We start from the raw sequence: 13972 nt of genomic DNA, 5'->3' as shown, positions 1-13972 counted from the left end.
AAGCCGGCCTGCTTATATTCCGGGGAGGAGCACGTGATCCGGGGGCAGCCGCTCGGCAGGTGTTGGCGGCCTACTCGGTTCACGCCGCCACCGCCGCCGCCGACGCCGCCGCATTAACCGCCTATCAATAAGCATAAAACTAAATTGTTCCACCCTCCCCTCCCGCTCAGCCGTCATTACGCCGGGGCCGGGGCCGGCGCTCGAATTCCCGGACAGTTTACGGTAACAATGGCTCGTTTAGAAGGGAATGAGAGCGCGCGCCTTTTTGCCCCGTCGCCGTTGTCTAGCGGGGCGTCCGCGTGTTTTCTATTAATAGGAGAGCCCCAGCGGCCGGAAATTGGCTGGGCCCATCTGCTCGGAGCCGCCTGACTCACTGCCGGTAGCCGCGGGCCGGAAAACGGCCGCCGTGGAAACCCGGCGGAGCCGACCGCGCACATCGATTAGTTCCCGTTTACCGCGGGTTTCCACCTGTCAGGCACCGTGGAAGGCGTTTAATGTATTACAAACAGAAAAGAAAGTCGACTGAAGACTGTTACTTCAGGAGTGCTAAAACTCGATCCTCCTAACGACGTACAGGGCAAAAAATTAATCGCCCCCTCCCATCCCCTCTCACGCATGTGATATCACGATAATGCTGTGTAACACATCCTGTAGCTTTGTCACGAGGATGAGAATCCTTAAATTTCGTAAGCTTTCAATGTAATTCATTTACAGGGTGTTTCACAATTCATGTTACAAACTTCTAGAGGTGGCATTGGGGACTCAGTAGATCAAGTTTTACATGGGAACCCGTGCCCGGAAACGTCATCCATCGACGCTATAGAATGCCAAAGGTATGTACACACAGGCTGATTGCATGATGTTTTTACGAACTCACAGGGATGATGGGGACGGATGAATGTATCATTTTAATGTAATGGTCCCTATTCGGAAACGAACGAGTCGAAAGTTACATGCGAAAATCATTCTGACAGTAGAATACATGTGCCGGTACTGTTATTGCTAAGAATGCAGGGTACCACGACAAGAAAAGAATATGCAGTAAATATGGGCTCTAAAACACATACATGAGATTTTATGAGCACTTGCTCGTCTCCTCTATTGAAAAAGTGCTTACAACTCTTAATGTATGAAATCCAGAACCCAATTTTTGTAGAATTTTTTTCTTTTCTTGGTCCATACTAAAAGATAAACTCCGCCCGAACAGGACATGAAAGCCCGGCAGGCGTCAATTGTCGCGGGTATGGAGGGTCACGTGGCCGGCTATCCGCTCTCCCAGCCGTTTTGTCAATTTATGAGACTGGAGCCGCTACTTGTCAATCAAGTAACTCCTCAGTTTACCTCACAAGAGCTGACTGCATCCCACTTGCCAACAGCGCTCGGCAGGCCGGATGGTCACCCATCCCAGCCGGACACCTCTTAACTTCGGTGATCTGACGGGAACCAGTGTTACCACTGCGGCAAGGCCGTTGGCTAGGTCCATACTACCATTTCCGAAAGTTGCACACACTACATTCGTAGCAACAACAGTGCCGGTATATGTATTCCACTGACGTATCAGAATGATTTTCACTTCAACTTTCGGCTCATTCGTTTCCGAACCAGGGACCATTATCTCAAAATGATGCATTTATCCGTGTTCATCGTTCTTGAAAGTTTATAACATCACCACGGAATCACCCTGTATATTCATACATTTGCAGGCGACGGCGTCTGTAACTTTGACGTTTCCGAACATGGGTTCCCGCGTATAACTTTATCTACTAAGTCCCCTCCAAAACCTTTAGAAGTGTGTAACATGAGTAGTGAACACCCTGTATATATGAAATTCTGAATATTCTTTTTCGAAAAATATTTTCCTCGAGTAGTGTGTCCTTTAGGTATCGTGATCAACCGCTGAGCAATACTGACTGTTGGGTGGCACTGTTTAACGCACGTGATCATTGTTGTGAACCTAAACTTCAATCTTAATGCAACACTGAATTTAAAATACTGAAAATGAACCTAATTAAATCCCAAAAGAAACTAATTGTATATTCGGTCAAAACTATTTAACTGAAAATCAATACTGTACATTGTAAAAGTTACGTAACATGAAATGAAATGTGTTATTTGAAATATTCACAAAATAAAATACTGTCCAGCTAGGAAGAGAGTCGCTGACATGATAATGTTCACTCATCATCATCATCATCATCATCATTTAAGACTGATTATGCCTTTCAGCGTTCAGTCTAGAGCATAGTCCCCCCTATAAAATTCCTCCATGATCCCCTATTCAGTGCTAACATTGGTGCCTCTTATGATGTTAAGCCTATTACTTCAAAATCATTCTTAACCGAATCCAGGTACCTTCTCCTTGGTCTGCCCCGACTCCTCCTACCCTCTACTGCTGAACCCATGAGTCTCTTGGGTAACCTTACTTCTCCCATGCGTGTAACATGACCCCACCATCTTAGCCTGTTCGCCCTGACTCATTGTGGACATCCTCCTGCCATTGTTCCCATCTACTAGTACCTGCAATCATCCTAGCTACTTTCATATCCGTAACCTCAACCTTGTTGATAAGGTAACCTGAATCCACCCAGCTTTCGCTCCCATACAACAAAGTTGGTCGAAAGATTGAACGGTGCACAGATAACTTAGTCTTGGTACTGACTTCCTTCTTGCAGAAGAGTGTAGATCGTAGCTGAGCGCTCACTGCATTGGCTTTGCTACACCTCGCTTCCAGTTCTTTCACTATGTTGCCATCCTGTGAGAATATGCATCCCAAGTACTTGAAACCGCCCACCTAACTTTGTTCCTCCTATTTGGCACTCAATCCGTTTATATCTCTTTCCCACTGACATTACTTTCGTTTTGGAGATGCTAATCTTCATACCATAGTCCTTACATTTCTGATCTAGCTCTGAAATATTACTTTGCAAACTTTCAATCGAATCTGCCATCACAAGTAAGTCATCCGCATATGCAAGACTGCTTATTTTGTGTTCACATATCTTAATCTCACCCAGCCAGTCTATTGTTTTCAACATATGATCCATAAATAATATGAACAACAGTGGAGACAGGTTGCAGCCTTGTCTTACCCCTGAAACTATACTGAACCATGGACTCAATTTACCGTCAACTCTAACTGCTGCCTGTCTATCCATGTAAAGACCTTTAATTGCTTGCAAAAGTTTGCCTCCTATTCCATAATCTCGTAGAACAGACTATAACTTCCTCCTAGGAACACGGTCATATGCCTTTTCTAGATCTATAAAGCATAGATACAATTCCCTGTCCCACTCATAACACTTCTCCATTATTTGCCGTAAGCTAAAGATCTGGTCCTGACAACCTCTAAGAGGTTGACTATAAATTAAATTGCTTACTTAGCACAACACCTGAAAATTCTGATTGCATACTGTCTGTTCACGTCCAAAGTGAGAACTGCCCTGAAAGAAAAGTAACTTATTTCAAGCTTAATCTCAGCATGCTATTTTGTGTCTCGTGTTTTGGCGTTCTCGAAAGGAAACTGAAATCAGCAAATGCAGCAGCTAAAAGAAATAATCTACTCATTACTAAATTTTTCTTTCCTTGTCAGAAACAATCTGTGGCTGCGTGTCGGGTCAGCAGCAATGCACCCACGACAAAATATTTAAAACTTTACTGAGAATGATAGAGGAGGGTTTTACTTCAAAGAAAAGTGTTCTTGAAAAATTAAATTCTGATTATTGTTAAGAAAGACTGTACAGCATAAGATGACTCTAAAAGTTACGAAATTCTCTCTTTACAAAATTACAGACATCTAAACCAATTGTGTTATTTGTGACACAGAGAGAAAAAAAAAAAGGTTCAAATGGCTCTGAGCACTATGGGACTTAACATATGTGGTCATCAGTCCCCTAGAACTTAGAACTACTTAAACCTAACCAACCTAACGACATCACACACATCCATGCCCGAGGCAGGATTCGAACCTGCGACCGTAGCGGCCACGCGGTTCCAGACTGAAGCGCCTAGAATCGCACGGCCACACCGGCCGGTGAAAGAGAACAAATCAACACTAATCGTAAATATTATTCCTTATCTAAAGGTCAAATATTTCTTTCAGGTAATAGTTTTGACAAATAAACATTTCGTTCTTGTGCGTTGGTTACCTTGACATATTCCTCCAAAAATCTCCATCCATACAGTCAAGAAAATATCTTTACAAACAATTTTCCGTCTCCATTATAAAGTATTCCAGCCAATGTCTGCAAGATTCACAACTATCAGATCTCCTTCTTTAAAACTCAACTGCTCCCTACTGTACATCTAATAAGAATGCCCTAGCGCTACACAACTGGCGATCAGGCACACCACAGAGTACCTCAAACACGGACTCAAGGATCTTACTCACTACTCTAGCAGAGTGCTCATGCATATTTCTCCCAGTACCTTAAAAGCGGCATTTTTAAAATGGCTGAAGACATACGAAAACCTTACAGTTTTTCCAGGCGTGCCGTATGTAGCTGAAGCACACACGTTGGTGATTACGTTCCTCAGGGTTACCCAATTGCGTGGATGTTGCTTGCTGCTGTTCACCTGCTGTTACAAAAAGCCCAGACATTTTTTTTAGGGATCACGATCGGCTGATTTAGCGGGCCGGGGTGAATGTTCGTCAAACCAGAGGCGTATCCGTGCAGTCTTTGAAAGTCTTGTAAGAAGGAGTGACCGCGGCATACTTACCACGAAACTGCAGGATAGGGTCGTCCACAACGTCCCAAACTGCTCGGCCTGTCTCGGCTTTGGTCGGTACTTCTCGGAAGTACTCGGTATAACGGACATTTCATGTGGCATTGCGGAGCGGCATTTTTTGGTGGGAACGACTTTCTTCTGCTCGGCGGAATCGTGTTGTAAGAGCTCTTTGCCTGTCGCTGCTTGTTCTTGGCATGAAGGATATTCATAGTTCCAATGTATCGTCACAAGCCTTTAAAATGAATGGGAATAACAAAGACAAGGATAAGAATTCTCAGTATCCAGTATCTGGTATACAGTCGCATAAACGACGGCTTCCGAAAATTTGCTATTACAACGCTATGCAGAAATACGTAATTTAGAGATTTTGTTGACGATGAAAGAGCAAAAAATTACAACGATCGACAGATGGGATTCATTGTTACGTACATCAAGAAGCACTTTGTGCTGAATGTACAGGCATGGAGCACGTGATGAAATTGGTTGGTACAAACAGCAACTTTTACGAAGTCGCACGCTTTATTCCACTATCGGTTGCAACAGTTTTGATGTAACTGAACGACGATTATCGAGACTGCATATGTTACTGCGAAGTATGTTGGTTAAGTCAAGAGACACGTTTGGAACGATTTATCGGTTCAAAACAAGCAATCGTTGAAGTTGTGAAGGAAAAAAGGAGAAACGAAAATTGGAACATACGGAACGGATTGCACACTGCCTTCGGTAAGACACTGTAAGGTGAGGAACAAATTCTTTCTGATTTCATTGGGATACATTTAAAATTAAATTTGCAATGTTGAAGGGACAAATTCTTATACATAAAAAAATTAAATTCCCATAAGCTCACTGGCGTTAAGGAAAACGTGAATTTTCATGAATTCTTTGAGGTCTTGACGGAATTAAAAGGACAGTTTTCGAAACGTTTTGAGGACACTGCTAATCTTACATCTGTTTTCGAGCTGTTTTCAAGACCGTCTGTAGCTTCACTTGAAAGTTCCCCCGCACATGTGCAGAGGGATATGGCTGGTCTGCATAGTATTTCCAGCTTAAAAGACAAATTCTTTTACCTTAAAACCGTCCATGAAGTTTACGTTGTTTTCCTTCAGTAGAGTATCCACGACTGCATAATGAAATTGGAAATGTGATAAAATATGTCGACCGAAACGTGCGTGTGAAAGATTTTTTTCTTTTATGAAACTAAACAAGTCACGATTATCTGGCAACATGAGTGCCAAAATCTGTGAAATTGTCTGCATCTGTCCGCATGCTACAGTTTATACTAGATAAAAATTATACGGTCTTCAGCAGGTCAAAAATCATGCAATTACTGAAAATTTGTTTTGTGTGTGATCTGTGTTGTTGAGAAGTATGAAATATGTAATCATGACACAAAGGAATTAAAGAAATTAGCTGTTAGGGGGCACTGATATCTATTAATGGAGAAAGTTGAAAATTTGAACTAGGGAGGGATTCGAACACTGGCCTCTTGCTTACTGCCGGCCAGTGTGGCCGAGCGGTTGTAGGCGCTTCAGTCTGGAACTGCGCGGCTGCTACGTCGCAGGTTCGAATCCTGCCTCGGGCATGGATGTGTGTGATGCCCTTAGGTTGGTTAGGTTTAAGTAGTTCTAAATTCTAGGGGACTGATGGCCTCAGATGTTTAGTCCCATACTGCTCAGAGCCATTTGAACCATTTTGTTTCCTAGGTAGATGGGCTGACCACTATGCCACCCGTACACTTATACCACATACTACTGATGCAATGCCCCTGCTCGTTAGCCTAATTTCTCGCGGCATCTCGACAATTGCAGTAAAAGAGTTTGGTGTGAATCTGCACTGAAGGGAACATTCGTTGTCATAGAGTGGAAGTCAAAAAGTAAAGGGGCTTCTCCAATTTCTCGGACTAGAGCTCGGTAACACCGCTAGTGTCCAAGGGTGAAGTATTGTCTGCAACAATTCTATACAACGTGTCACTCTTGTTCCCGTGTCACTCATTGTATTGCAGCTAACGGTTAACAATGGCAGCTCCATTGTAGATCTGCACCAAGGAAGAAATGAAGCCAGTGACTCTCTTTTTGAATGTGAAAGGTTTTAAACATGCGGAAATTATTCATCGAATGCAAGTGAAATATCGTGAAAGCTGTTTATCACGAAGCAACTTCTGCGAATGGACAGATCGCTTCCAACAGGGAAAACTTTTCTATGTGAGAGGGAAGATCAATGTCAACAACTGAGGAAAATTTGGAAGCCGATAATGGAGTGGCGATGGGAAACAGACGAATCACAGTGGACGAAATCGCTAGTACTTTACATATCAGTCATGATTCAGCGTATTCCGTCTTACACGACAAGCTAAATTTGCGGTAAGTGTGTGCAATATGGGTACCGAAAGAATTGTCAGCGCAGCGTAAGCTGCAAAGGTTGGACATCTCTCGTAAACATTTGGTCTGTTATTATCGCGATGGAGATGGACTTTAACATCAAATCGTTACTGTAGACGAAACGTGGGTGTCTGATCACGAACCGGAAAGTGAGGTTTCAGGTATGATTTGGAAACACCCATCATCACCAGAAGTTAAGAAAATTAAACGTCAACCATCAGCTAGTAAGATTATGTTAACACTGTTCTGGGGCATGGAAGGTGTGGTAGCCGTTCATTTCACCCCCAAGAGACGAAACTGTGAACAGTGAGAACTATTGTGATGTGTTGCGAACGAAACTGAAACCTACAATCAGATCCAAACGTTGCGGAAAACTGCGAAAAGGTGTCATCCTGCAGCAAGATAACGCTCGGCCACATTGCGCCAAACGGACGGCCGAGATAAGGAGTTGGGATTCGAATTGCTGGAGCACCCACCATACAGTCCAGACCTGGCTACGTTTGGACTAATGAAGGAAGCGCTCAGGGGAAGAAGATTTACAACCGATACAGACGTCACTGATGCAGTGCTAAATTAGCGATATGTGCAATCAAAATCCTTTCTGCGAAGGAATCAAAAAATTTGTGAAACGTTGGACAAAGTGCTTTGGTGTGCAGGGAGATTATGTAGAAAACTAATGTATGTTTCAGTTTTCTTTCATTAGAATAAATATTCCTTTTCTCGAAGGTCCCCTTATATTCTGACTTGCCCTCGTATACGTGTAATCATGTCGTATGCTGTGCGACTGCATTGCCATTTAAATGCGGCACTTTCGCTGTTTATCTATCTTCTCTCTCCTCAGGCTCAGAGGGGGTGGTGTGGCAGTGGAGGAAGCGTGCAGCCGCCCGCGGTGGCCGTACGGTTCTAGGCGCTCCAGTCCGGAGCCGCGCTGCTGCTGCAGTCACAGGTTCGAATCCTGCCTCGGGCATGGGTGTGTGTGATGTCCTTAGGTTGGTTAGGTTTAAGTAGTTCTAAGTTCTAGGGGACTAATGACCACAGCAGTTGAGTCCCATAGTGCTCAGAGCCATTTGAGGAAGCGTGCAGCCAGACGAGAGAGCAAGGGCACTGTTCGCATGCAGAATTCCTGGCTGTCTCTGCTGTAGAAGAAAGTGTAGCATTTGGACACAGAGAATGTTGAGACAAACATCATCGTTCATGTACATGGTAACCTGAACGAAGGTGCGTAAAACACCCTCTACACACCACAGAACTACCTTTGCCAGAACTACATCTTCCGCATGCAGCGCTGTGTTGTCAGTCATATGAGAAGAGTCAAAACTGCTGCTCGTCGCGCCACACTACATGCTTCCATTAGCTACTCTCCAGTTTCTGTATTGCTTAGCCCCTGAATGCTTTAATATCGCTGTGATGAGTAGTCTTTTGGCAGGAACACGTCTCCTAATGTCCATTGCAGCAGTTCCCTTTGCAATGTTCGTTCGGAACCTTGTTGGGATGGACCTGCATTTAGAGACAGCAGCATTTACTATCGGGTTGGAAATTGATAGTCGCTGACAAGCTGTGACGCTCTTTTCCGGTTCTTGTAAGTTACATTCTTTTTAAGATCACTTTTATTGCATTGTATTACTACCCCAGTCCAATTAGGCCGAATTTTGACGTTTGGGGGAAATAATCAGTAATAATTATAAACGTAGGCTTCCCCGACCATTGTCACAGTCAATAAAATTGTTCTGGGTTTGTGACCGCATTGTCAGTATGTAAAACTACCGACGTTTCGGTCACTGTTACAAGTGACCTTCTCCAATGTGTTATACTAAACACTGATTGTCATTGACAAACTGTGACACTCGTTCCAGTTCTTGTAGGTCATATTCTTTTTAAGACCACTTTTATTACATTGTATTATTACCCCAGTCCAATAAGGTCGAATTTTAACGTTTGGGGGAAATAATTAGTAATAATTACCAATGGAAGCGTCCCTGACCATTGTCACAGTCAATAAAATTTTTCTGGGTTTGTGACCGCACTGTCAGTATGTAAAACTACAGACGTTTCGGTCACAAACCCAGAAAAATTCAGTTAGTAACAAGCTGAAGTTTTGTACAGACCTTCATTACACCGTTTTTAAGAAGTACACTAGAAGTCCGCACCGATCGAGCTGGAGCTTCCCCTGCATATTGAAAAATGGCGCCAAAAAAATCTTTTCTCATTTTAATGGAAAAGATTGCATTTATGACCAAAATACTTCAGTGCAACATTAAAGTACACAAAATTATCTACAAAATTATCCCATGTACTGTTTTCATAGGATTAATGGTTTGACGACAAAGGTCTTGTTACGAAATAGTTTCTCTCTGCATCCTTTAAACCTGTTCATACGATCTTTCACAAGAGACTAGACTGCTAATTTCCTATGGTTATGTCTTCACCAGCAAAGGAAAACAAGGCACAAACATTATACTCACCACAGAACCTGCAAGCAAATGAGAACTTCCAGAAACATGTATTATTCCTCCGTGCCTTCAGTGGACGTGACACCACATCAGCGTTCATGAAAGGAAAAAAATAAAATCCTTGGCGTAATGAAGAAATGCAAATATTTGGTACCTGCAGCGTCAGTGTTTTAGGAACACAATGCATCACATCTCGACATTTTTCATGCTGCCTGTCATTGACTTATGTCTCTGAATGGGACCTCTGTTAAGTAAACGTATCTGAACAGGTTGCGTTACAACCGCTTCATAACCTCAGAGCCTTTGGGTAAAGTACCTTTCGTCACTCCACCTTCCCATCCACAGAGGAGACTGCTAGACGAAATTCCGACAGGGTGTATCATCAGGAACAATTTTCGATGGGTGTTTGCGAAGTCCCCTGAGGAATGTGGGCGGAGGAAATGTGTTAACACGCTAGTCCCAATAACTACTCAGTACCCTCCAGACCCAGACAGCCTGCTGAAGCTGATAAGCCGCAAGCGTGAAAAAGGACGTGGATCTGCCTGCAGCCGTAGGAAGGCTGCTCATCAGTGCTCCAGTATATGCAGCTATTGTCGAGTTATATGTTGCCTTAACAAATGTTCCACACCTGCACTGCAAGAAGGAGGTACTGAAACAGCTGAAGCTTAAGGTATCGGTGTGACAACAGACCAGGATCCTTTCTAAGAAGGTTACGATAGTGAGTCACAGGAAGATGATCTGCCAATCTTATGAACCATACAATGTTAGATAATGTATGAAAAATTAACACTTAATCAATAAATGTTATGTGTCATTCCATGTTCTTTCTGCAATAATTACGCTGACACTTGCAATCAGAATTCCCGTCATTATACGGTCACAATAGATTTATAAACATCGTTTTGAAGGTGAACAAATAATGCTATGATAATAGTATAGCGGACATTTTTTGTAGATAACTTTGTGTTCTTTAATTTTGTAAGGAATTTTTTGCTCATAAATGGAACTGTTTTCCATTAAAATGCGACAAGGTGATTTTTTGCAGCCATTTTCCAAAACGGTGGTCTCTAAGTATGTTGTTAAGAAATACGGTACGGTACGGTATGTGCAAGAATCCATCTTATTACTAATTTTTTCCTCTAAAAATCCTAATTTGACTGGAATATACGTGGCTGCGAGCGGTAAAATATTTGTTGTCCGGAAGTCCACACTGAAAACACAACAAATCGGGCAACTTCACTCACGCTGTGGTCTTGGGCCCGACCAAACACGATAGCTCCGATCTGGCATTCTTACACATCTCCACGTCGACCCAGCTTAATGCGCCGATTCCGTGCAACCAACTGAAATACGTAACACTTCACTGCCATAACTCAGACGTGGTGGATGGTTGTACGGTAGTCTGCCGGCCGAGGTGGCCGAGCGGTTCTAGACGCTACAGTCTGGAACCGCGCGACCGCTAAGGTCGCAGGTTCGAATCCTGCCTTGGGCATGGGTGTGAGTGATGTCCTAAGGTTAGTTAGGTTTAAGTAGTTCTAAGTTCTAGGGGACTGATGACCTCAGCAGTTAAGTCCCATAGTGCTCAGAGCCATTTGATTTTTGTACGGTGGTCTGGCACTAGTTCTACACCATCTTCAGTGTTCCAAAGTGACGAGTGTGCTTTTACTAAGGTGGTAACAAATACACACCTACTCGTAGTATCAGTTCTCCTTTTGCACGCCGTAGAGCAGCAACTCGACGTGGCATGGACTCAAAAAGTCGTTGGGACGTCCCTGCACAAATATTAAGCCATGCTGCCTCTATGGCTGTCCCTAACGGCAAAAGTGTTGCCAGTGCAGGGTTCTGTACACGAACTGACTGGCCCCTGAATTTTCTTGCGAATAATGTCAGGTGTTCTGGGTGGTTCAAATGGCTCTGAGCACTATGGGACTCAACTGCTGAGGTCATTAGTCCCCTAGAACTTAGAACTAGTTAAACCTAACTAACCTAAGGACATCACAAACATCCATGCCCGAGGCAGGATTCGAACCTGCAACCTCAGCGGTCTTGCGGTTCCAGACTGCAGCGCCTTTAACCGCACGGCCACTTCGACCGGCGTTCTGGGTGGTCAAATTATTCTTTAGAACAGTCCAGAATAATCTTCCAATCAGTTGCGAATAATTGTGGCGCGATGACATGGAGCATTACCATCTTTAAAAATTTCGTCGTCTTTTGGGAACATGAAGTCCATGAATGGCAGCAAATTGTCTACAATTAGCCGAATATAACCATTTCAAGTCAATGACTGGTTCAGTTGGACCAACCGATCCAGTCCATTCCATGTAAATACAGCCCACGCCATTATGGAGCCGCCACCAGCTTACACAGTGCCTTGTTGACAACTTGGGTTCATGGATTTATGGGGTCTACACCACACTCGAACCCTGCCATCAGCTCTTACCAACAGGAAATTGGGGTTCATCTGACCAGGCCATGGTGTTCCAGTCGTCTAGGTTCCAATCGATATGGTCACGAGGCCACGAGGAGTACTGCAGGCGATGGCATGCTGTTAGCAGAGGCATTCTCGTCGGTCGTCTGCCTGCCATAGCCTATTAGCACCAAATTTCGCCTCACTGTCCTAACGGATGCGTTCACCGTACGTCCCACATTAATTTCTGCATTTGTTTCACGCAGTGTTGATTGCCTGTTAATACTAACAACTCCACACTAAGACGTGGCTCTGGCCGTTAGGCGAAGGCCGTTGGCCCCTGAGGTAATCCCTGAAATTCGGTATTCTCAGCACACTCTTGACACTGTGGATCTCGGAATATTGACTCTCCTAACGATTTCCGGAATGGAATGTCTCATAGCCTAGCTCCAATTACTATTCCGCGTTCAGAGTCTTTTAATTACCATCGTGCGGCCATAACAACGTCGTAAACGTTTCCACGTGAATCACCTGAGTACACTAGACAGCTCCACGAATGCACCGCCCTTCTATACCTTGTGTACGTGATACTACCACCATGTGTATATGGGCATATCGCTATCCAATGACTAGACCCGCAGCCCATCTCACACCTGTGCTACGCGGATGGCCTAACCCAGAAACGATTACATCAGCTTGACACCGCTACAGGTCCCTGGCACGGTGGACCTGTTTGCTTTCGCGGGCCACATGATTGCAAGTAGCTCCTCTAGTAACTACGCGGTTGTGGTACTTATGGCGGCGCATCGCTGCGCCAATCCGTCTTCCACCGAGCTCAGGGCCATACGCCAACTTCAGTAAGAGTGTCGTTTGGTATCTTTTCTACGTATGAGGCTGTGCCTCTCGCTACCCACTGTCAACCGAGGGAGCCACCTGTATCTGTCATCACTGTTACCAGGACTTGGTCTCTGCACCGGGAATGACCACGACTTAATTATCAGCTGTCGACCTTTTCTTTGTACATCGTTCCTCTACCAAGTGAACCTTAGACTGTATCTTTTTCTGCGACCAAGTGAATATCGGGCTATTTCATCATTAAGATCTTCAGACTAAGCTTAGACTCGTGTATATTCAGTGATAATCACGAACCATCAAAAGCTATTGTTATTAACTTTGTCCAAAGAGGAACTTTTTGTCGATGTATTTATTAATGACATTGTTCTAGATTGTTTACCATGGCCACGTCTTCATTGCGCTCATTTCCACTGGTGTTTCGATAAATATTTGCAACTTTGTTTTTGCACTGTTTAGTTCGAATCAGCCCAAGCAAATAATGGTCATCAAGTCTTTCATGGGATGAAGAGTGTAAGTTTGTTACCCGTTACAGACAAAATGATTTTTAAAGCAGAATTTTACGTGCTTATTCGACAGAGCCCTCCCAGATTAGTATAGTTCGATATTTGTTTTATCGATATGTACCAACAGTCACAGTAAGGCAGGGAGTCGGTAGCGCTGCATGCATGGCGGTAGCAGTCAGAGTGGGTTCATTAACGTGCTGTCGCTGAGGTGCTTGTTATTCTTCGATTTTAACTGTCCATTAACCTGTCAAGAAAACAAATATCGCACTAGAGTAATCTGGGACTGCTCTATGGAATGCGCATGTAAAATTCCGCTTGAAAAGTAATTTTGTTTGTAATGGGAAACAAACCGATGCTTTTTCGTCGACACTGGGCGTCTCACCAAAGATGTGATGTACACTATTTGTTTGGATTGACACCAGCTGCATAGTGCAAAAACGAAATTAAAAATATCTGCTCAAATCCCAAAGAAAATGCACCTGTCGACTCTTGGGAGAGATGCCCTGTATATAAAGGACATGTTCAAACATTAGAATGTCCGCTAGCACAAGAACAGTAACTTGAGTTGATAGTGGATATCTGAGGATGACAGCACGAATATATATATATTTCGTATGGCTAATAGAATACAGCAGTAAGTAAGTAGTAACACAA

This window comes from Schistocerca americana, chromosome 1 (assembly GCF_021461395.2).
Source record: "Schistocerca americana isolate TAMUIC-IGC-003095 chromosome 1, iqSchAmer2.1, whole genome shotgun sequence".
Classification (NCBI taxonomy): Eukaryota; Metazoa; Arthropoda; class Insecta; order Orthoptera; family Acrididae; genus Schistocerca; species Schistocerca americana.
Note: the sequence above shows the minus strand (reverse complement) of the source record.